General features: G+C 36.7%; 1 long non-coding RNA gene across 6 annotated transcripts in view; it reads right to left on the bottom strand.

Moving 5' to 3' along the window:
• Nucleotides 1-204: 204 nt before the first annotated feature.
• Nucleotides 205-24786, bottom strand: part of LOC143661003 (uncharacterized) — a 55523-nt gene continuing 30941 nt past the window's right edge. For 2 of the 6 annotated variants that reach the window (XR_013164373.1, XR_013164385.1), the window contains 4 exons: nt 21337-21523; nt 20075-20172; nt 17413-17615; nt 16475-16720 (listed from right to left, as the gene is read on the bottom strand). This is a non-coding gene — a long non-coding RNA (uncharacterized LOC143661003). Of the gene's footprint in view, nt 587-4716; nt 4903-16474; nt 16721-17412; nt 17616-20074; nt 20173-21336; nt 21524-24786 lie in introns of those variants that run through there. The other 4 variants (XR_013164374.1, XR_013164377.1, XR_013164378.1 and 1 more) reach the window with 4 other exon arrangements.

The following is a 24786-nucleotide window of genomic DNA, read 5'->3' as shown; positions in this document are numbered from 1 at the left end:
GATTGATCATATAATTGAATCTATACATCAATTGAATAGAATTGGCATCTTTATTATAAGTCTTCCATTCCATGGACATCGTTCAATTTATTCAGTTATTTAAAATATCTATCAGTGTTATTTAGTGGTTTACATTGTAGGAATCTTGTGCATATTACAATTAACTTGAAGATTTTAATGCTATTGAAATTAAATTATGGCTTTATTTTTTTCTTTCAAATTCTAAAAGGGATGACCTTTTATTTCTTTTTAATGCTTATGTCACTGACCAGGATGCTTGTTCAGTTGTGTAGTAGAGGTGCTTATACTGTACATCAATTTATTACTTTCAACCTCGGGGAAATCTTTTAATAACTCATATAGGAAGTTTGCTTTTTGGCAGGTATTCTTGACTGTATTAAAGGAATTGCCTTTTATTCTTTTGTAAGAGCTTTTAATGGTGATTAGCCGTCCAGTTTTGTCAAATGCATTTTCTACATTTGTTGAAATATTTAGCTGATTTTTTCTTCTTCCTTTTCCTCTTATAGTGATGAAGCATTCTGAATGAATTATTTAGTTCACAGCTTCATGTGTTTCAAACATTTTCCTATTAAAAATTCAAATGAAGAAAATTTGAAATAATTTTACAAACACCCATATTCCCACCATTTATAGCAAAAATCTTAACAGTTGTAGAACATATTTGCTTTATCACATTAATTACCCACCTATCCATCCATCAATCTATCATTTAAAAAATTGAATGACTGCTCAACCAATCCTGTACTATTTTCCATTTGGTTTCTTGTGTGTGTGTGTGTGTGTGTGTGTGTGTGTGTTTGTGTGTGTGTTACTGGGTTGATTTGCCAGTTTTTTATTAGGATATTTGTGAATATGTTTAGAAATTGGCTCTAAATTTTCTCCCTTCTTAATGTCCTCATTAGGACTAAAGATGTGTTAACCTCATAAAATGAATTGTTAAGGGTTCCCATTCTCCTATGAGGGAGAATTTATAAAAGATTAGTGGTATTTAGTGCACAGGTGGTTCAGTGGTAGAATGCTTGCCTTCCATGTGGGAAACCTGGGTTCGATTCCCAGACCATGTGCTGCCCCCCCACCAAAGAAAAAAAAACAGTGGTATTTCCTTTTATTTATTTTTGGGGAAAAGTCAGTATTGTCAGCTGAGGTTGAAATTTTATTTGGGGGAAGGATTTAATAATGAATTCAATTTCTTTGATAGAACTATTTAAGGTTTCTATCTCAGTTTTGGTATATTGTATTTAAAAAAAAAATTGTCCTTCCAAATTTTCTGCTTTAATGATGTGAAAATATTTATAACATCTTTCTTTTGAGTTTTTAATGTCTGTAATATCCTTACTTATAATACTGTTTTCCCTGTTAGTAAAAATGAAAACTGCTGTAAGCATCAATTTTATTAATTGCTTTAAAGAATCAGCTTTTTCCTTTGTTGTTTTCCTTTATTGCCCTTCTGTTTTTTCATGGTTTTGATTCCTGCTATTTATTTTTTTCTAGTTTCTTAGGTTAGATTTCCTATTTTTACTTTTTAAGAAGATTCATTTCAAAGATGTGTATTTAAAACTGTTTCAAAGATTTGTATGTGCTGCTTTAAATGCATCCTACAAGTTTTGACATATTATACAGTGCAAACTTTTATTTTATTTCTTTTTTGAATACAGGGTTATTTAGAACTTGTTTAATTTCTCAACAGTTGGATATTATCTACTGTTTTTGTGTTACTGATTTCTCTTGCAGTTATCCTGTGATTAATAAAATATTCTGAATATTTGTAGATCTGTTAAGGCTGGTTTTATAACCCATTCTGTTGTCAGCTTTGAATATACCATATGTACTGTTCTGATTGCTAGCTGCCAGAATGCAATATACCAGAAACGGAATGGCTTTTAAAAAGGGGGATTTAATAAGTTGCTAGTTAAATGTCCCATTTAAAACAAGTCTATAGAAATGTCCAATCTAAGACATCCAGGGAGAAATACCTTGGTTCAAGAAGGCCGATGAAGTTCAGGGTTTCTCTCTCAAGTGGAAGGGCACATGGCGAACACAGAGTTTCTCTCTCATCTGGAAAGACACATGGTGAACACGGTCAGGGTTCCTCTCTCAATTGAGAAGGCATATGGCAAATTCTGTCAGGGTTTCTTCCTTATCTGGAAAGGCATGTGACAAACATGGCATCATCTGCTAGCTTCTTCTCCTGGCTTCCTTTTGCGAAGATTCCTGAGAGGCATTTTCCTTCTTCATCTTGAAAGGTCGCTGGCTGATGGACTTTGCTTCTTGTGTCTATGTCATCCTGCTCTGCTCTCTTTGAATCTCCCATTCTTCAAAATGTTTCTTCTTTATAGGACTTCAGAAACTAATCAAGACCCACCCAAATGGGTGGAGACATGCCTCCACCTAACCCAGTTTAACAGCCATTCTTGATTAAATCACATCTCCAGGGAGATGATCTAATTACAATTTCAAGCGTACAATGCTGAATAGGGATTAGAAGAAATGGCTGCTTTTATAAAATGGGATTAGGATTAAAACATGGGTTTTCTAGGGTACGTACATCATTTCGAACCAGTACATGTACTATAAAATAATTTGTTTCCTGTTGTGTTGAGTATAATGTGTGTTAATATCAAGTCTAGTTTGTTTAATTGTCTGATTCTCTTTTTGTATCTGAAATCTTATATTTTTCCTGCTTGCTTTATAAGTTATTTTGAATTGTGTGCTTAAGTCTACCTCTCTGATTATGATTTTTCTTGCTCTTGTTTTATTCTATCCTTTTCTGCATTTTGTATTCTGAAGTTCTGCCACTGAGTAGAGCCAGATTCAGCACTGAATCTTCATTCCTTTCTAAGTTTCTTTGTGAGAGCATTTTCCCTTCTGTTTTTAGTATTATTTCTTTTAGTAAATGTCAGTTGAAAGAAAATTTTATTTTAAAATGAAAAACAATTATTTTTCCACTACCATTAAAGTATATTGTACTAGGCATGAGTGTCCTGATGGGATTTTTTTCAGCTAGCTGTCCTAGTGCTTCAATCCATTGTATTTAGTCCTGCCATTTCTGTTGAAAAATCAGCTGTCTGTCTTAATATTGCCCCTGTGAACGAAATGTCTGTTTTTGTTTGTGTGTGTGTGTTTGTGTGTTTTAAGATCTGGCAGCTTCAAAATTTCCTTTATATTTGAACAATTTGAAGCTACTATTTCTAGACATGTTAAGCTTTTCATTTTTTTTCTTGGTCTATGCAGACCTTCCTGAATATGAGAATTAAGGTCTTTTATCACTCACTGTCTCTTTACATCTTTTGTCCTATTCTCTTCTCCCACTTTTTTTTTGGTATGCTGTACTGTGGGGGTCACATTTCATTGTTTTTCCATGTGAATATCCCATTATTGCAGCATAATGTGTTGATTTTTTTTTTTTTTTTGGTAGGGAGGTGGTATGGGAATCGAGCCCAGGTCTCCTGCATGGCAGGTGAGAATTCTACCATTGAACTACCTTTGCACCCCTCCCACCATTTGGATACTCTGCATTCATGTAATATTTTTTCCCTACTTCCTTTTTTTTGTTTCATTCTTTGTTCTGTATATTCCCTTTCAGTTTGTATGGTTTCTTTTTAACCTTGTGTACTCATCTATAACTTTGTCTTCTGTAGGATACCATATGTTAAACAATTCTATTGATCTTGGAATTTTAATTATTTCTCTAATTATAGAATTTGCATGTAGTGCTTTTACATAAAGTCCCAATACTGATTAAATTGGCTCAAATTTAAGCTATTTTTCAATTTATTCTATTTTCTTTAATGTATTTATCAGTTATTTCTGTGTTTTTGGCTAGCAATTCTAGTATCTGGTTTACCTTGAGTCTGTTTCTATACTTGGTTTGTACTATTTGTTTTCATCATAAAATCATATCAACTGTTTATTAATAGATATCATTTTTATTTAGTAATGCTTTATTTAATGTCGTATTTTTAAAAAACTGAAGTCATCAAGTGATAATATCTTCTTTAGTGAGGGATCAGTGTTTACTTGTCAAGCAAATAGATTGAGAGCTGTTTACTTGAAATAGATGAGATATTAAAGTCAATTGAGGATTGGCTTGCAATTTTTCTAAGGATTAGTTTACTTCAGTTTGCCCCTGTATCTTGGGCACAGTCTGCCCTGGCTTTCAACTGAGAACTGGTATGCATTGGGAATCCTTTCCCTGGAGAGTCTCCTTTGTACTGCAAGACTTTGAGAATGTTCTGTTTTTCAGAGGTTTTCAGAAAATTGGTTGTTTGGCCTCCCTTCTATGCAGCAATTTAGCAAATGTCCTAAGAACGAAACTAGAATTTGAGACCTCATAAATCTGATACTTTCTCTACCCTCTAGAAGTTTCCCAGTATAGAAAATGCCAAGATTTTCACTGTCTTTATATGCTTAGAATTGGCAAATGCTGTAGGAAACAAGTTTAACAGCTCATATCTCATGATTATCCCCACAATGTTAGTCTCTAGTTTTCATTGCCATTGGTGGATTTCCCATGCTAAAAGATTTTCTTGTTGTCAGCAGGTTCATTGGTCTGCACCAATAAAACAAGAACAGGAGATGAAAAGAACAGCAAAACTCGTCCTGTTTTAACTTGCCTCTTTCCACTCTAATACTTCCCCCTCAGTCTCTTCTTTTAACAGACTACCACCTACTTTCTAAAGAAACCCACATCCTTACCTTCGTACCTTTACTGACATCCATTCTTCTAATTGAAAACCCTTTATTGATAGTTCATTTTGAAAGGCTTAGTAGCCATAATAGCATCCTTGTTTTCTGGTAACAGTGTCCTTACAGTCTTTTAGAAAATTCTCATTTCCCTTTACAGATTACTTGGTTAGAATGTCAACCAGGGTTCCAACTCGCCTGTAAGGATGAGGACAGAATTCAATCGAGAACAAACATGCTTTTCCTTGGAATACAAATCTTGAGATTATTTGCCCAAAGCTTGAAAATGATTAAAGTTGATTCTCCCTGGTGATGATACTATATAGTACACTATAATTATCCTTGTAACTTTAAAAACCTATTTTTTTTTTCCAAAATGGATCCTTTTATATAGTAACTAGAGAGTAAAGGTAATATACTCTTCATTGGCAGAATGTATGATAGTAATTCACTAAAGGCTGAATGTAACTGAGGTTTCTATAAGAGAATAACTAAGAGGTTGAAGGGAGACTTTAAGCCATGATGTTTGAAGACTGGTAAATGTTCTAAGGAAGAGCTGACAGAGCCACACAGCCAGAGATCTTTAGAGATGCAGAAGGGAACCACCCCGGGGAATTCTTATGAAATGAGAAGCCAGGAGAGAAAGCCTACAGATGTTGCCATGTGTCTTCCCAGCTGAGAGAGTAACCCCAGATGTCATCGGCCTTCTTGAACCAAGGTATCTTTCCCTGGATGCCTTAGTTTGAACATTGTAGAGTCTTGCTTTAATTTGGACATTTTCATGGCCTTACAACTGTAAACTTGCAACTTAATTCCCTTTTTAAAAGTGGAAAAAAAAAAAGGTCTAAGGGAGGTTGAGCTACGAGAAGATTCAGGACACCAAGGACAGAACCTAAAAGCATCTGATAGTCTTCCCTTCAAGTTTATAAAAACAATTGGAAGATAGAGAGAAACGGTGATTTTTTTTTTTTTTTTTTTTTTTACAATTTTATTATTATTTTTTTATGGGCAGGTACTGGAAATTGAACTCGGGTTTCCAGCATGACAGGCAAGAACTGTGCCTGCTGAGCCACCGTGGCCCGCCCCTGATATTCTTTTTAACATCTGTATTTATTTTATCCTGAAATAAACATGAGTTTCTGGATCAGAGAGTGTTATTGCTCTTACAGCAATGACTTACAGTAGTCCCACAGGATCCTTTCTTTCCCTTTAGGATAATGCCATGAGAGCCAGATGACTAGGCCTGCATTTACAATGAGGTGGGAATCACAAGAAAGGAATTCCAAAATCACAAATTGGAGTTTATATAAGGACTGTTAGAGAGCTGCTCTACACCCCCTCTCCCTCCGGAGTGGGCAGGAATATTTTATCTCCTTAACTCGAACAATTATTCTCAGAATAGAAGAAGTAAGCCCCTAGTTTGCAATCCTTTAGAAGGTATTCAAATGGATCCTCATTTTATCAGATTTTGAAATGTAAGCCCTTAGCTCTGGGGAGTGACTAATCTCTGTCTCCAGAGGTCTCTGTATTTGGTCACCATTTAATTTCCAATCTGTTATAACTACCAAAAATTTCTTGTGTGCTGCCTTGGTATCCATCTTACTTGGGTTAAGCCAGTTGCTTTCACACCAATCTCGGGCCTAGTTTATAAGCAGCTTTCCTTTTCTGGAACCGGACTTCCCCCAGAGCCGAAACCTACATCTGTAGCCACCATTCACATACCTCAACCAAAACCCACAGCTGGTCTCAAATGATAAGCTAGCCATCCCCTGCACTCTTGCACCCCAGTCCCTTTCCCTGGGTGTGCCTGTGTTTCCTTTAAAGGAACCAGTCCTTGACTCCTGTGGGAATCCAACCTTCCGGTTGGGATCACAATAAAGACATGAGCCCATAGCTTCTTCTCACTCTTTCTGTGTGCTCCCCACATGCTGTCTGAGCCGCCTGAACCAATGGTTCTTCTGCTGGACCCCTCTTGTAATGCTTCTATTTTTCTCTCTCTCTGGGACCTGAGAGGAACAAACTATCTTTTCTCATGCATTATGGCCTTGGTGTCCCACTGTGTCTCACCTGACATTTACCCAGATCTGAATTTAAAATCCAATTTAACTAACTTGAACATACCCACTTTTTTTTTTTTATTAATTAAAAAAAGAATTAACAAAACAATTAGAAATCATTCCAATCTACATGTACAATCAGTAATTCTTAATAACATCACATAGTTGCATATTCATCATTTCTTAGCACATTTGCATCGATTTAGAAAAAGAAATAAAAAGACAACAGAATAAGAATTAAAACAATAATAGAAAGAAAAAAACAAAAAAAACAAAAACAAAAAACCTATACCTCACATGCAGCTTCATTCAGTGTTTTAACATAATTGCATTACAATTGGGTAGTATTGTGCTGTCCATTTCTGAGTTTTTATATCCAGTCCCGTTGTACAGTCTGTATCCCTTCATCTCCAATTATCCCTTCTCTTTTTTTTTTTTTTTTTTTAATTAACGGAAAAAAAGAAATTAACCCAACATTTAGAGATCATACCATTCTACACATGCAATCATTAATTCTTAACATCATCACATAGATGCATGATCATCATTTCTTAGTACATTTGCATTGGTTTAGAAGAACTAGCAACATAACCAATAAAGATATAGAATGTTAATATAGAGAAAAAAATAAAAGTAATAATAGTAAAATCAAAACAAAACAACACAAAACAAAACAAAAACCTATAGCTCAGATGCAGCTTCATTCAGTGTTTTAACATGATTACTTTACAATTAGGTATTATTGTGCTGTCCATTTTTGAGTTTTTGTATCTAGTCCTGTTGCACAGTCTGTATCCCTTCAGCTCCAATTGCCCATTATCTTACCCTGTTTCTACCTCCTGCTGAACTCTGTTACCAATGACATATTTCAAGTTTATTCTCAAATGTCCGTTCACATCAGTGGGACCATACAGTATTTGTCCTTTAGTTTTTGGCTGGATTCACTCAGCATAATATTCTCTAGGCCCATCCATGTTATTACATGGTTCATAAGTTTATCTTGTCTTAAGGCTGCATAATATTCCATCGTATGTATATACCCCAGTTTGTTTAGCCACTCTTCTGTTGATGGAGATTTTGGCTGTTTCCATCTATTTGCAATTGTAAATAATGCTGCTATAAACATTGGTGTGCAAATGTCCGTTTGTGTCTTTGCCCTTAAGTCCTTTGAGTAGATACCTAGCAATGGTATTGCTGGGTCGTATGGCAGTTCTATATTCAGCTTTTTGAGGAACCGCCAAACTGCCTTCCACAGTGGTTGCACCCTTTGACATTCCCACCAACAGTGGATAAGTGTGCCTCTTTCTCCGCATCCTCTCCAGCACTTGTCATTTTCTGTTTTGTTGATAATGGCCATTCTGGTGGGTGTGAGATGATATCTCATTGTGGTTTTGATTTGCATTTCTCTAATGGCCAGGGACATTGAGCATCTCTTCATGTGCCTCTTGGCCATCCGTATTTCCTCTTCTGAGAGGTGTCTGTTCAAGTCTTTTTCCCATTTTGTAATTGGGTTGGCTGTCTTTTTGTTGTTGAGATGAACAATCTCTTTATAAATTCTGGATACTAGACCTTTATCTGATATATCATTTCCAAATATTGTCTCCCATTGTGAAGGCTGTCTTTCTACTTTCTTGATGAAGTTCTTTGATGCACAAAAGTGTTTAATTTTGAGGAGTTCCCATTTATTTATTTCCTTCTTCAGTGCTCTTGCTTTAGGTTTAAGGTCCATAAAACCGCCTCCAGTTGTAAGATCCATAAGATATCTCCCAACATTTTCCTCTAACTGTTTTATGGTCTTAGACCTAATGTTTAGATCTTTGATCCATTTTGAGTTAACTTTTGTATAGGGTGTGAGAGATGGGTCTTCTTTTATTCTTTTGCATATGGATATCCAGTTCTCTAGGCACCATTTATTGAAGAGACTGCTCTGTCCCAGGTGAGTTGGCTTGACTGCCTTATCAAAGATCAAATGTCCATAGATGAGAGGGTCTATATCTGAGCACTCTATTCGATTCCATTGGTCGATATATCTATCTTTATGCCAATACCATGCTGTTTTGACCACTGTGGCTTCATAATATGCCTTAAAGTCAGGCAGCGCGAGACCTCCAGCTTCGTTTTTTTTCCTCAAGATGTTTATAGCAATTCGGGGCACCCTGCCCTTCCAGATAAATTTGCTTATTGGTTTTTCTATTTCTGAAAAATAAGTTGTTGGGATTTTGATTGGTATTGCATTGAATCTGTAAATCAATTTAGGTAGGATTGACATCTTAACTATATTTAGTCTTCCAATCCATGAACACGGTATGCCCTTCCATCTATTTAGGTCTTCTGTGATTTCTTTTAGCAGTTTTTTGTAGTTTTCTTTATATAGGTTTTTTGTCTCTTTAGTTAAATTTATTCCTAGGTATTTTATTCTTTTAGTTGCAATTGTAAATGGGATTCGTTTCTTGATTTCCCCCTCAGCTTGTTCATTACTAGTGTATAGAAATGCTACAGATTTTTGAATGTTGATCTTGTAACCTGCTACTTTGCTGTACTCATTTATTAGCTCTAGTAGTTTTGTTGTGGATTTTTCCGGGTTTTCGACGTATAGTATCATATCGTCTGCAAACAGTGATAGTTTTACTTCTTCCTTTCCAATTTTGATGCCTTGTATTTCTTTTTCTTGTCTAATTGCTCTGGCTAGAACCTCCAACACAATGTTGAATAATAGTGGTGATAGTGGACATCCTTGTCTTGTTCCTGATCTTAGGGGGAAAGTTTTCAATTTTTCCCCATTGAGGATGATATTAGCTGTGGGTTTTTCATATATTCCCTCTATCATTTTAAGGAAGTTCCCTTGTATTCCTATCTTTTGAAGTGTTTTCAACAGGAAAGGATGTTGAATCTTGTCGAATGCCTTCTCTGCATCAATTGAGATGATCATGTGATTTTTCTGCTTTGATTTGTTGATATGGTGTATTACATTAATTGATTTTCTTATGTTGAACCAGCCTTGCATACCTGGGATGAATCCTACTTGGTCATGATGTATAATTCTTTTAATGTGCTGTTGGATACGATTTGCTAGAATTTTATTGAGGATTTTTGCATCTGTATTCATTAGAGAGATTGGTCTGTAGTTTTCTTTTTTGTAATATCTTTGCCTGGTTTTGGTATGAGGGTGATGTTGGCTTCACAGAATGAATTAGGTAGTTTTCCCTCCACTTCGATTTTTTTGAAGAGTTTGAAGAGAATTGGTACTAATTCTTTCTGGAACGTTTGGTAGAATTCACATGTGAAGCCATCTGGTCCTGGACTTTTCTTTTTAGGAAGCTTTTGAATGACTAATTCAATTTCTTTACTTGTGATTGGTTTGTTGAGGTCATCTATGTCTTCTTGAGTCAAAGTTGGTTGTTCATGTCTTTCCAGGAACCCGTCCATTTCCTCTAAATTGTTGTATTTATTAGCGTAAAGTTGTTCATAGTATCCTGTTATTACCTCCTTTATTTCTGTGAGGTCAGTAGTTATGTCTCCTCTTCCATTTCTGATCTTATTTATTTGCATCCTCTCTCTTCTTCTTTTTGTCAATCTTGCTAAGGGCCCATCAATCTTATTGATTTTCTCATAGAACCAACTTCTGGCCTTATTGATATTCTCTATTGTTTTCATGTTTTCAATTTCATTTATTTGTGCTCTAATCTTTGTTATTTCTTTCCTTTTGCTTGCTTTGGGGTTAGCTTGCTGTTCTTTCTCCAGTTCTTCCAAATGGATAGTTAATTCCTGAATTTTTGCCTTTTCTTCTTTTCTGATATAGGCATTTAGAGCAATAAATTTCCCTCTTAGCACTGCCTTTGCTGCATCCCATAAGTTTTGATATGTTGTGTTTTCATTTTCATTCGCCTCGAGGTATTTGCTAATTTCCCTTGCAATTTCTTCTTTGACCCCGTCGTTGTTTAGGAGTGTGTTGTTGAGCCTCCACGTATTTGTGAATTTTCTGGCACTCTGCCTATTATTGATTTCCAACATCATTCCTTTATGGTCCGAGAAAGTGTTGTGTAAGATTTCAATCTTTTTAAATTTGTTAAGACTTGCTTTGTGACCCAGCATATGGTCTATCTTTGAGAATGATCCATGAGCACTTGAGAAAAAGGTGTATCCTGCTGTTGTGGGATGTAATGTCCTATAAATGTCTATTAAGTCTAGTTCATTTATAGTAATATTCAGATTCTCTATTTCTTTGTTGATCCTCTGTCTAGATGTTCTGTCCCTTGATGAGAGTGGTGAGTTGAAGTCTCCAACTATTATGGTATATGAGTCTATTTCCCTTTTCAGTGTTTGCAGTATATTCCTCACGTATTTTGGGGCATTCTGATTCGGTGCGTAAATATTTATGATTGTTATGTCTTCTTGTTTAATTGTTCCTTTTATTAGTATATAGTGTCCCTCTTTGTCTCTTTTAACTGTTTTACATTTGAAGTCTAATTTGTTGGATATTAATATAGCCACTCCTGCTCTTTTCTGGTTGTTATTTGCATGAAATATCTTTTCCCAACCTTTCACTTTCAACCTATGTTTATCTTTGGGTCTAAGATGTGTTTCCTGTAGACAGCATATAGAAGGATCCTGTTTTTTAATCCATTCTGCCAATCTATGTCTTTTGATTGGGGAATTCAGTCCATTGACATTTAGTGTTATTACTGTTTGGATAATATTTTCCTCTAACATTTTGCCTTTTGTATTATATATATCATATCTGATTTTCCTTCTTTCTACACTCTTTTCCATATCTCTCTCTTCTGTCTTTTTGTATCTGACTCTAGTGCTCCCTTTAGTATTTCTTGCAGAGCTGGTCTCTTGGTCACGAATTCTTTCAGTGACTTTTTGTCTGAGAATGTTTTAATTTCTCCCTCATTTTTGAAGGATAATTTTGCTGGATATAGGAGTCTTGGTTGGCAGTTTTTCTCTTTTAGTATTTTAAATATATCATCCCACTGTCTTCTAGCTTCCATGGTTTCTGCTGAGAAATCTACACAAAATCTTATTGGGTTTCCCTTGTATGTAATGGATTGTTTTTCTCTTGCTGCTTTCAAGATCTTCTCTTTCTCTTTGACCTCTGACATTCTAACTAGTAAGTGTCTTGGAGAACGCCTATTTGGGTCTAATCTCTTTGGGGTGCGCTGCACTTCTTGGATCTGTAATTTTAGGTCTTTCATAAGAGTTGGGAAATTTTCAGTGATAATTTCTTCCATTAGTTTTTCTCCTCCTTTTCCCTTCTCTTCTCCTTCTGGGACACCCACAACACGTATATTTGTGCGGTTCATATTGTCCTTGAGTTCCCTGATACCCTGTTCAAATTTTTCCATTCTTTTCCCTATAGTTTCTGTTTCTTTTTGGAATTCAGATGTTCCATCCTCCAAATCACTAATTCTATCTTCTGTCTCTTTAAATCTATCATTGTAGCTATCCATTATTTTTTCTATGTTTGCTACTTTATCCTTCACTTCCATAAGTTCTGCGATTTGTTTTTTCAGTTTTTCTATTTCTTCTTTATGTTCAGCCCATGTCCTCTTCATGTCCTCCCTCAATTTATCGATTTCATTTTTGAAGAGGTTTTCCATTTCTGTTCGTATATTCAGCATTAGTTGTCTCAGCTCTTGTGTCTCATTTGAGCTATTGGTTTGTTCCTTTGACTGAGCCATATTCTCAATCTTTTGAGCGTGGACAGTTATCTTCTGCTGCTGGCGTCTGGGCATTTATTCAGATTTCTCTTGGTGTTGGACCCAGCAAGGTTGTAATATTTTTCTGTGAAATCTCTGGGTTCTGTTTTTCTTATCCTGCCCAGTAGGTGGCGCTCGTGGCACCCGTTTGTCTGCGGGTCCCACCAGTAAAAGGTGCTGTGGGACCTTAAACTTTGGAAAACTCTCGCCGTCCTGGGGGTTCGCTAGCCGAAACGGCTTGAGCCGGCCTGGGGTCCGAACGCAGGGAGGGTTGCTGGTCGCCGCAGCCAGGGAAAGAGCCCGTCCGAATTTCCTAGTCGGCCCTGGGCAACAAGCGTGGCGGGAGGGCGCCAGCGGCATCGGCCCACTCGAGAGAGTGCACGTTCCCCGGGAGTCACGGGTTTGGAAGGGGCCTCCCCCACCCGTCACCGTTCTCCGCGGCCTGGGGGTTTCCGATCCAATTCTCTCAGTTGGTCCGGGGGCTGCGCGTGGTGTGGGTGCCAGCCGTCTTTGTTTCAGGGGACCGCCTCTCCAATTCTCCCAGCCGGCCCGGGAAGGGGGAAGGGAGTAACTCCGGCCGCTTGCCACCCCGCCCGGTAAGGCCCGCGCGCCTCGGCGATCTCACCCGAGCTGCTTCTCTCAGCCAGCCAGCCGTTCCAGGATGGGGTACGCTGTCTTTTTTATCTCTGTTGTGGCTTTGGGCGCTTTCTGTATCGTTTCTACTCCCCTAGTAGGTGTCCTGGAGAAGAAACTAAGATCCGCGCGTCTTACTAAGCCGCCATCTTCCAGGAAGTCCAACATTGTTTTTTATAGACACTATTACATGCTACGGATAGGGCAAGCCTAATACGGTAAATAGCAACACTAAAGGAAAGATAATTGGTCAGTTTTGAACATACCCACTTTTAATCCAGATTCCAGTTTTCTTTGTTCAGAAAACCATGGGATACTTTCTCTTCAGTTCCACAAACAATTACAGCAGTTGTACCACAAATAATAAATTAGCTTCTCTTAGAGGTTGACTAAAGACAGGTTGTCTTAGGAAGTAATGAAAGGAAGTAAAGTTCTCTGTTAGTACACTCATTCAAGAGGTGTTATAATGGCGAGTCAAGCAACCAACAAGTCTATTAGACTAGAGGCGGCATCATCAGGACATGGCTGGAAACAGATGGTGCAGTCAAACAGGGATATTGAAAATAACTTAATGAACTGACTCTTTGCAAAGCTGTGGTTAGGATTAAGAAACTTTAGCAAGAAATGGAGTGTCCTGATCCTGATAACAATGGGGAACCATTAGTTCCCAGAGCTGAAGGAACAATGGGAGTGAATATTTTCTGGAGACCCCTGTAGTTTCCTCTGTGGGTAAGGGTGACACTACTTGAACTAGGTCTTTAAATGAAAAGCCCCTGCAATTCCCTGTGGCCTGTAGGCAGAAAGCTGGGTAAGGGAATATCTTGACATCTCTCCTATGCTGAACCTTCAATCTCAGCCTTCTGCTAGTGGTTGGGATTTCCATTTGTCCAATCCAACAAAAAGTAGAAGGCAAAGCAGCCCAATTGACGCAGTCCATAGAGTTTATCCAGTAAACACACAGATCAGTATGATGTGAAGGCGTCTGGTGGGTAAAGCATTTAATATCGAACCCCTAAACTTTTAAGTACATGTGAACTTAATTGAATCTTGAAATTCTCTGATTCTGTGAAAGGCTAATCCTATTACATTCTTTGGAGAAGAGTCCTGTAGCCTGAAAGAAACACTTAAAGCCATAGATGAGCAGTTGCTGTATAAAAATGGATATTTATAAGTCAGGCATTAAATATAAATGGATATAACTTGATGGCAAAGGTTATATAAACTTCCACTAATGGAGAAGCCTAAGCTTTATTTGCTCATGGTTTCTTTAACTCATACATATCATGCTGAAATCACCAGGATAGACCATAAGCCAGTTTGCTTTCAACTCTTATTTCAGGCAGACACTTGAAGAGTCAGGGATCTGTACCATCTGGGCCAGATGAAAGGAGACCCAGTGCTAGGTGCCAGTAGTGCACTGATGATATTACATTATGAAACATCTCACTCTTTCCCCGTGAGGCTTCACTGAAAAGACTTCACAGACAGAGCCATATGGCAATGAGAACTACAGTATCTAGTCAAGTAATGAGAGAAGGCAAGTGTGAAAGCTGCTGGATTTTTGTGTTTTTAGTTCCAGATCTATGCTTTACCAGTAAAAGGTGTAGCTGAAATAAAAATGCTTTTATCTGTCACTTTTTGTCCTATTTTAAATTTTGACTGGCCGTCCATAGTAATGCAATCCAGATATTCAAAGCAATTTTACACTGACTACTGTGATAAATTAAAATGTTCCATTAACTAAACAAATTCTCAATGGCACAAATCAACCTACACTAAGTAAATCAAAGTTGGTGAAAACGAAGTTATAATTCCATAAAACTGATTGAGTGCTGGCAAGATATAGTGAGATGTATCATCTGCAGTGGAAAGCATGATTTTTTTTTTTTTCAGAATCTGTATGTTCCATTTTAGACTAGCTAATTTCTTTCATATTAGATACTTCTATGGAAAATATTGAAAGGAAGAAAAATCACAATGTTGTTTCTTTTTATTTTAGAGTGGTTTTGTTTTGGTCTCATTAGAGAAAACTTTGAAATATGGTTGGTGGCTGACAACAAATTAAAAAACCTGTGGTGGGTAATGTATTAATCCTAAGATAGAAATAACTTTCCTGTCAGTGGAGTCAAACATTTCTAAATTAGAAAATGTATTCTCTCAAAGAAGTTATGAAGACTAATGGATTGCGTTCCTTTTAGAAACTCAGGTTTTTAATTTTTTTTAGTTTTCCTTGAGAGGTTTGCCATCTATTTGAGCGGGGAAATTTTTGCAGGATAATATATAGATAGTGTAAGCGTGTATTTAATAGCTTAAGAAACTTTGATACAGTCATTATAGAAATACAATTGGCAAATAACCATAAATTACTGAATATGTTTGTTTGATTCTTGTGAACTTGGGCAACTTCATGCAGCACGTTGAGCTAGCCTCTGAACTGGTCTTTTTCCTGGTTCTACATTTCTGTCTATTGTCTGGAGCTCAAAGCACTGTAATCATTTTCCAGCAAAATTAGTACAGAATACAGAATGCTCATAATTACCCCAAAATTCTCTATCTTCTTCCCTTCTCCAGATAAATCCTCTTCTGCTCAATGTATTTCTCTTGCACATTCTTCATTGTTACTCCTCAAACCGATCAAAGTGGACCTTATCAATCTTACATAACCCAACTTTCACTTCAAGTTTTCACATATGTTCATACTGCTATCTCCCATCTAAACTTCTGCTCATGTATCATCTCAGCGAGACCATCTTAAACCATATTATCTAAACTATTGGTCTCTAAGATGTTTTGTACATTTACCTAGCTTGATTTTTATCCATTTAAGTTTAACTTCATTATGTAAACTATGTATATAGGTGTGCATTAATTCATAGCTTATGTATTACCTGTTACCACTAAGAGGTATGTAAATTCTATATAAGCACTTTTTAAATTCATGTATAAAACAAGGCCTATAGATTAGTATGAATCTAATACATTTGTTGAATTATGAGTCATTGAAATACATCTACTAAACCTAAATATTTTATCTTTTATTAGTTTTGCTCCAGCAGATGTCATTTTCAGGTAACATACTAGTAGTTAGTGATGGTTGGAGCTCTGTGCTTCAGAGTTCTACCTTTATACCTGGGCAAGCAGGAGCCATGCTCTAAGACCCGAGGCTCAGGAGGACATACACCTCAGAGTAGCTTCCTCAAAAGTGTCTAAGTTCCCACTGATGCTTAGTACTATGTCCAGCAGTATTATTCTGTTGTAATGCCCCAGGCTAAGACCAGGTTTCATGTGGATTCTGGTCATTAGGATCCTCCAGTGCCTGGACATTATTTCAGTTTGTTAATGCTGCCAGAAAATAATATACTAGAAATGGATTGGCATTTATATAGGGGATTTATTAAGTTCAAGTTATAATTCTAAGGTTGTGAAAATGACCAAATTAAGGCATCAACAAGCAGATACCTTCACCCAAGAAAGATCCATTGCATCCAGGGTTTCTCTGTCACATGGGAAGGAACATGGGGACGTCTGTTGTCCTTTTCTCCTGGCTTCTGCTTTTAAATGGCTCTCTCATGGCCATTCTGGTGGTGGAGCATTTCCTTCTGCATCTCCAAACATCTGTGTTCTCTCCAATGAACAGATTGACAACCTTGAATGGGTAGGTCATATCTCCATGGAAACACCTAATTAAGACATCTCACCCAACAGTAGGTTTGCCCCCATAAGATTGGATTAAAAGAGCATGGCTTTTCTGGGGGGTATGTAACAGGTTCAAACCAGCACAGACATTAAGAAAGGGTACCTTTCTTAATATTTTTGTTAATATTTATGTCTGTTTGTTGTTAATTTTTTAATTAATAAATATAAATAAATAAATAAATAAAAAAGAAAGGGTACCCTGAGCTCAGACAGGGGACTCCATGGGCTCAGTTCTAATCTCTTACCATTGGAGTACTTTCTGACTTTTAAGAACCCTCTCACTCTATGTGGCATTTACCAGATGCATCAAGAAGCTCTGGAACTGGGACCTTTGATGTTGTCTCTGGGCCTTATAACCAGGTCCTTTTCTTTTTTGTGGGATTATGTAAGCTTTGGCTGTCAGAATGGTAGTGATCCATTTATCTGGGGTGAAGGTCTCATGTCAGGTAGTGAACAAATTCATGACTCTGGGCACCAACATTCCACTGCCAACCCTTGTAATTGACCATTTGTATGGGCCTTTGGGTTGGCTTTCACCTCTCTATGTTCTGACTTGATTGCCACCTCCATTCTACAGCACTCAAGGAAAGTAAGGGTGGCATCACAGTTCCTTTGCTTACCTTGTACTCTCCTAGTTCCTCTAGTACTCGGTCCATCACCTGACATCCTCCACAAGCTCCTACCTCCTGTGAAAACGTCTGATACCATTGTTCCACAACACCAAAGTGTGCTTTTTAATGAAGTTCTCTTTTACCTCATACCATGGTGTTCATGTCATCTTCTCCTGGGTTGGTCTTAAGCCATGCTGGATGAATGATTTTTCCTATTTGAGCAAAAAAAAAAAAAAAAATGCCCATCTTCTTACTTTGCTGATGGCTCCTCATCTCTCCTGCTTAGTGCGTATGGATGTCAGATGTAACCAACATTGAAAGTGATCATATTCTAGAGATGGAGTGATTAGTGCCAAAAAATTTAACAGTGGAAATATGCCTTGGTTTACTTTTGTGTTATAATACTCACAATGGTAAATTAACAAAACCAAAAAATAAATTATTCATACTTTCATGCATAGTCTTGGAAAGACCTGCTTTTGTTCTCATCCTCAGTGAAGCACAGTAACAGCCCTTGAGAGTGTCACTAGAAAACTGGATTCACAGTTTTCTATCACAATAGATAATGCAGATTCTGAGTATTGATGTAACTAGCATTAAATTCATGATAGTATGTGTGGACAGGGTCAAGAAGAATTATGCTCTTTCAATATAAACAGGTTCTAAAGAGACGTGATATTGTGAAGGATAATAGTAATGCTTCCCTTTTCTCCTGATGGGGGATATGAACTTAGCCAGAAATGGAATATTTGACAGAAAGATGAATATTATATGGTTCCTGGATTTAAACAGGAAGAGAAATCTGCATATAGTTTTCAAGTGCAATAATCAGAAAATAACTGCAAATACCACCTCTCTACCAATTGTTTTAAATCTTTATAGATAACTCAATATAGTTCGTACGCATGATGGATTTTTGCAATGTATTTTTAAATCAATTTGTTTAACTAATTGAAAGGAGTCCTTCAAAAATACTCGGTGAGGGCTCTGTACGTGTTAGGGACAAAACTGGTGGTATCAATTTCTTAATAGTATGCACAGGCTAGATAACTTTGCCTTTACCTTACAGAGCATGCCTAAGACCTTTGGGATCCTATAAATTAACCAATGTGGCAAGGCCCTACTCCTTTGTAGAATTTTTTCTTAAACTCAGGCAATATGTATCTTATAAGAGTATTATATAGACCTATCATTTACTGATTATAGGGCTCATTAGAATAATATCAATATAGTGAACCATCTTGATGGTTTTTAGAATGTCAAAACCATCTTAGTCATTATAAATACTATTGTGATAAGGAGAAAGAATTTACATAACACTGAGGCAAAACTGAATATATAGTACTATCCTTCCAAATGAATAATGACTTTTGATCTTTTTTCTTTGATGAAGATTGAAATCTTTTTTTCCTAATCAATAGCTACATAATAAATGCTAGAGGCTATATTTCTCTGTTCCAATAAAGACGTATCATACACACAACTGTAATTAGGTCGACAACTTGATGATGTTAACAATAGTTCATTGATAGTTGCAATGACACATTTGCTTTTGCAGAAACCATAGCACTGAAATGAAGAGAGGTAAAATGTACACTATTTTCCCTGAAATCTTCAAGGCTTTCAGCATAACTCTAATCTTTACTTTTTCACCAAAGATGCATTATTGCTTCTGAAAAAACTTTCTTAGCCGAAAGATGTGTGTCTGGGCATGGCAGTGAGTTGCTGTATGGTGCAGCATGGGAACAGAGGATCAGACACAACAGGAACATTCAGCAAATCACCACCTTATTACTAAAGCCACACAAAAGATCCAAAAGAGCAGAAGCAGAGATCCCATCGTGGTTGATCTTCCCAGGACGCCTACTGTTCACCCCAGATTAGGTGCATGATGGCTCTGAAAACCCCACATACCAGAGAGAGACCAATTTGTGCTGCCAGAGGGTTGGGTATTGATACTTTCTTGAGGGTATGGGGCTACCCACCCTCATCAGCAGTTGGTGCTGCTTCCTCCTGGTTTCTGGGTTTGAGATATGGTTGGGACACTCTGTTAGACCTAACATCTCCCTTGGGTTGCTGAATGGAAATATACTGAAATATCACACAGTGGAAAAGGGGGAGAGGCGGATGAGTAGGCCAGGCAGGGAGATGGTTTTTATGTGTGTCCGTGAGTTCCCCATGAGATCCCCATGAGAGGGAGAGAGAGAGAGAGACGGGGGGGGGGGGGGGGGTGCGCGCGTGCGCATGCGCGCGTGCTGGTAGAGCTTGTTCAGAGAGTTCCATTATGAACTTCTAAGATAAAGGATCTTCTTTCATAGGTTCGTTGACCAAAACTAAAGGGTCATTCATCAGTTACATATATCTTTCTCAATTATGCATATAAAGGACTAGTAAAACGACTAAGATGGGCTCATGAGTGCTTTTCATTGGTTGTGAGATGGGCTTGTCACAGAACTACCTTTATCACTTAGATTCCATAGCATATACTCTTATCTAGCCATAATTGCAATTTGCATCACATCATATAAATGACAGCTTACACTCTGAATTTAGCAGCCTTCAAGATATCTATTCCCTCTTCTCTGATGTTCAGCTTTTTCAGTAAATGACCATAGGTCCCTTTTGAGAAGGGTTCAAAGAATAGTTATTTTACTTATTTCTAGGTTCTTACCTTTTTTAGGGCAGCCTAACCTACTTCTCAATCAGTGGATTCTCAGCATCATTGGATCAGATCAGGGGTTGATCTAGTCAAGGGTTTGTGATTTTTCACTGCGGAAAAAGATGTAAGCTTTTTGTCCATCAGCTCTTGATACTTTTGTTCTTATATGTCAACAAATATCCTTGTTGACTGCCTGTCTGTGATAGTTAATTTTATTTTGCCAGCCCTGGATAGGTTCTGATATCCATTTGTTGATCAACTACTGGCCTACTTTTTACTGTGAAGATATTTTGTAGATGAAATACAACCTACAACTTGTTGACCTTAATGAGATTGTACTCTATAATGTGAGTGGGCCTGATCCAATCAGTTGGAGGTCATAACAGCAAAAACTGAGGGTACCAGAAGGGATTGATCCTCAAGACTACACCCTCCACTCCTTCCTGAGTTTCCAGCCTAAGAAATTTGAATTCAAGAATTCAACATTACTCTCAGGTCTGCCCTATGAATTTAGACTTGCCAGCCTACCAAATTGCATGAACCGATCCTTTTTTACCTCTCTCTTACTTTATGTATTTTCCCAGAGAAACGGAACCAACAGGATGTGTGTGTGTGTATGTGTGTGTGAGACACACCATCTATGTCACCCTAAGAACATCATGGTCCATGGTCAACTCTATAGATTCTGGCAGGTCAAATGCTACCAGTTGCCAATCTATTCTTCCTCTCTATTATTGATTGCAATGAAATCCACCTTACTTCTGATAATTGCTGCCACTTGGGTTCTCATAATCTAGCATTTCATCACTATTGATACCTGAGAGTCTAGTTTCGTGCAAAATCTCCTTTGTTGTCAACCCTGCTCTTTGAGAACAGCCACCACGGAGTTTGTCATGGATACTGGTATATCTGTCAGTTTTGTCTTACTGAAGGCAAGGTTTTCTGGCCTTTTCTCAGGACATCATCATGTGGTAGATTTTCTGGTCATACATAATAAACATACCTAATTGTCTATATTTTCTGGCCCATTCCTCAATTCTCTGGAAGTAAGATCCAACTTTCTGCCTAGTTACAGTACACTGTTATCAGGTCCAAGACTTAAAGAGCCATCTCAGCATAGTTTTAGGATTGACTCCAGCTTTACTTGGCAAGATATTAAATTGTGAGTCACAGGAGATTGCTCTTCTGTTAATAAACTCTTTCCTATCCAGACTCAATTTACCGGTATCCTACATTTTAATACTTTCAATACCCAAACCCCTCCATGTACTCACTATTCCTACTATCACTTAATAGTCCATTGCTGCATCACTTTTCATGTATGTTCCCTTCAGGGTGTGCTGAGAGACCTGAATCGAGTTTTTATCTGAGACAATGAGGAAAGTAAGGGCATTCTTGGAGAAAAGGCATCCTCTTCTAAAGTGCACTGTTTGCATGGTCTCAGGCAAAAGAGGCTGTCATCTAGAAAGAGTGAGAGGTTATTTTTGCTGGTTTACACTGTTCAGCAGAACCTGTTCTCAGGCACATCCTTACAAATCTCCCCATCCCAGTGCCCAGGATTTTCATCCTTCCCTATCAAAATGGGATTTTTTTAGAAATAGGAGTCCTGTCAGATCTATGTGTTCAGTCTCCTTTGCCACTTAGATACCATTCTAATTAAATCCTTGGCCTGATTATCAGTGCAGACTTCACTGCAGCTGCAGGAGATGAGGGTCTCTCTTAACACTGTCTGGAGGCCTTCAGGTTTCACCATATGCATAGAATTGAGAATCAACTAATCTGCACCTGTGAGCCTTTATGAGGGTTTTGTAACTATTAACAAAAGCCAAGCTACTGACAATCTTTATAATTACCATTTTCCTATTCAGTTCAAGTCCTGAAGAGCTTCTATACAAATAATTTTTCTCCTTCTTCCTTCCTTCTAATGTTTTACAGGGACAGTCTTAATAATTGTTTTTCCACAGCATACCAGGAGTTAATAACTGCTTACCATCAGTTACGGGGAATAATTGTTTTTCCACAGCATACCAGGAGTTAATAACTGCTTACCATCAGTTACGGGGAATAATTGTTTTTCCACAGCATACCAGGAGTTAATAACTGCTTACCATCAGTTACAGGGTCCTTGTGCTCATCTGGTGAGTGATATCCTAAATCCCGTCCTAAGGGTTGCCTTCCAAGGCCTCTTATACAAACACATGTATTAATTTGAAGCTCTAAAGGCAAAGTCTTAGACAAGGATCTAAACATGGTAGTTTATTTGAGAAATGATCCCTGGGAGAAGTGACGAAAAAGTTGGTTACTGTACTATGGGCAACTGGGACTAAATCCCATTGGGTATCCTCTACAGTGCCTTTAGAAAGCACCTGCAGTTCATCCCTAAAGAAAAGGATGCTGCAGCATTTAACCACCAACCCTATCCTTCACTGATTAAAGGAAAATCCCCCTCCCCCCCACCTCCATGTCTCGACCTGGGCATAGGATAAGAGAATGTCTATGACTTTGGAGATAGGGAAGCATAGAAGGAATAAGCTGGAAAATGGTTAAAGCCAGCTGCAGCTCAAGTGAGGGGATGTGATTTGAAACATTACAGACATCTGCTACAAGGTCCAAGCTGTTTTACCTGTGTATAAATAGTCATCATTTTACCAAAAAAAAAAAAAAAGTAGCCTTCAAATTTATTTTATAAAGCTAATATAACCTTTATAAACAGGAAAGGAAAATAGAAAACTATAGATCAATTTTGCTAACGAGTAAAGATAATCTCTAGAGAAAAGAGTAACAAATTGAATTTAGATGTGTATGTAAAGGTATTACCTAATGATCAGTATGGATTTTCATAGGACTGCAGGAAAGTTTCAACATTAAAAAAATCTATCAGTACAGTTCCACACACTAACAAAATAAGGAAAAAAATCCATATAACAGCCTAATAGATGCTGAAAAATCATTCAGTGAAATACAACACTCATACATTATAAGAAGCTTTTTATAATAATAGAAGATAATGTATTAACCTGAGAAAAATACATGCTAAAATCCCATAATAAATATGATTTATGTTGATGTTTTGTAAATATTTCCATTAAAGACAAATATTTTAACTGCTATTTAATATTTTGCTGGAAGTTGCAGCTATCACATGGATTTAAAAATATGAAAGAGAAATTGTAGGGAAAGATACAAAATCTTATTTCCGAAAATAAGATACAAATGTTTGTTTGTATCAGAAATCCAAGAGATTCCATAGACTATGAAAATGAATTAAATAGTTCTTCAGCTATTTGCTTGTCAGTATATAAAAATGAAAACTATTTATCTTTATCAGACATGTCTTATCAGATTTCTTCCATATTGCTATTATTAATGGCAATTTTTGGTTATCACATGTTCTATCAAATATACATAGGATTATTATAAAGTCACTATAAAATATTGAAGAAAACATTGAGTAACTTTAAATGGACCTGAAAAAAATGGAAGATTATAGCATATTCATGAAAGAGAAGATACAATTTCATAAAGAAATCACTTTTTACCACATTATTCTGTAAATTTAATGCAATTCCAATACATAACCCAGATGACCTTTCTGAAGGGTAAGTAAATATTTAAAACTTCATATGGAAATTAAAAACCTAATAAGATCAAGGAAATACATATAAATAATAATACATACAGGGATTAAACAAAAGAGATACCAAAGTGAAGTATAAACTATGGAGAGTTTAACTTACATAATCCATAAATCTATTGATGAGAATAGAGAAGCAAGAAATAGAACAAACCCTTGATGAGAACTTGTTATGTGACATAGGCAGCATTACCAGTCAGTGGGTAGTGATGAACTATTTAAGAAATGGTGCTGGGGTAATTGGATTTTCATATTAAATATGCCATTAGAACTATACTTCAGATTTTACTAAAGTGTAACTTCCATATAGATACAAGACAGACATTAAGAAGGAAATAAAATGAAGTAGTTGTTTTGACCTCAGAGCAAACAAAGGACATTGTGATAGATTTGATTATATCATATTAATATTTGATAGGATACTAATAATTTTTATCAATCTCATCATACTTATTTGTAACAGATAATTTTATAAAGGTTTAGCCTGGGGAATTGGTAAAACCTCCTACAAATTAATAAGGAAAAGGTAATAATAAATGGTCAAAATATATGAAAGCGGGGCACAAAAGAGGAAATATGAGTAAGGCAATAAGCATAGGAAAAAAATTTCAACTGTTTTAGTTATTAATTGTTAAATGTTAAGGAAAACAATGTTATTAAAAACAGCAGTGTTATCATTTTATTAGTAAGGAACTCATATGATCCTGCTGGAGGTTAGTAAACTTGAGACATTGTGTACACTAAAGTTCCTAAATTCTAATTTTAGTTGGAACAAAGTAACTATAATAAAACTTTGGTTGACATACACCAGAAAACATGTTTAAGTATAAACATGGGAGCAATTTTATTTATAGGGAAAATTAGAAACAATGTAAATGGCTATAAGTACAGGAAAGTATAAATGAATAAATTAATATATGCAATAATATAGAGCAATTAAAATTAATAAAACAAATGACAATGTAAATTATGGAATGATAGTTAATAAATATCATTTATGTACATCCATAGTTGATATTATTATCTGAAATAATATGTTGGTTATCAAATATATACCTTACGCGATATTAGATAGTGATTCCTAATACAA

This window comes from Tamandua tetradactyla, chromosome 2 (genome assembly GCF_023851605.1).
Source record: "Tamandua tetradactyla isolate mTamTet1 chromosome 2, mTamTet1.pri, whole genome shotgun sequence".
NCBI lineage: Eukaryota > Metazoa > Chordata > Mammalia > Pilosa > Myrmecophagidae > Tamandua > Tamandua tetradactyla.
Note: the sequence above shows the minus strand (reverse complement) of the source record. Positions and strands in the feature narration are given on the sequence as shown.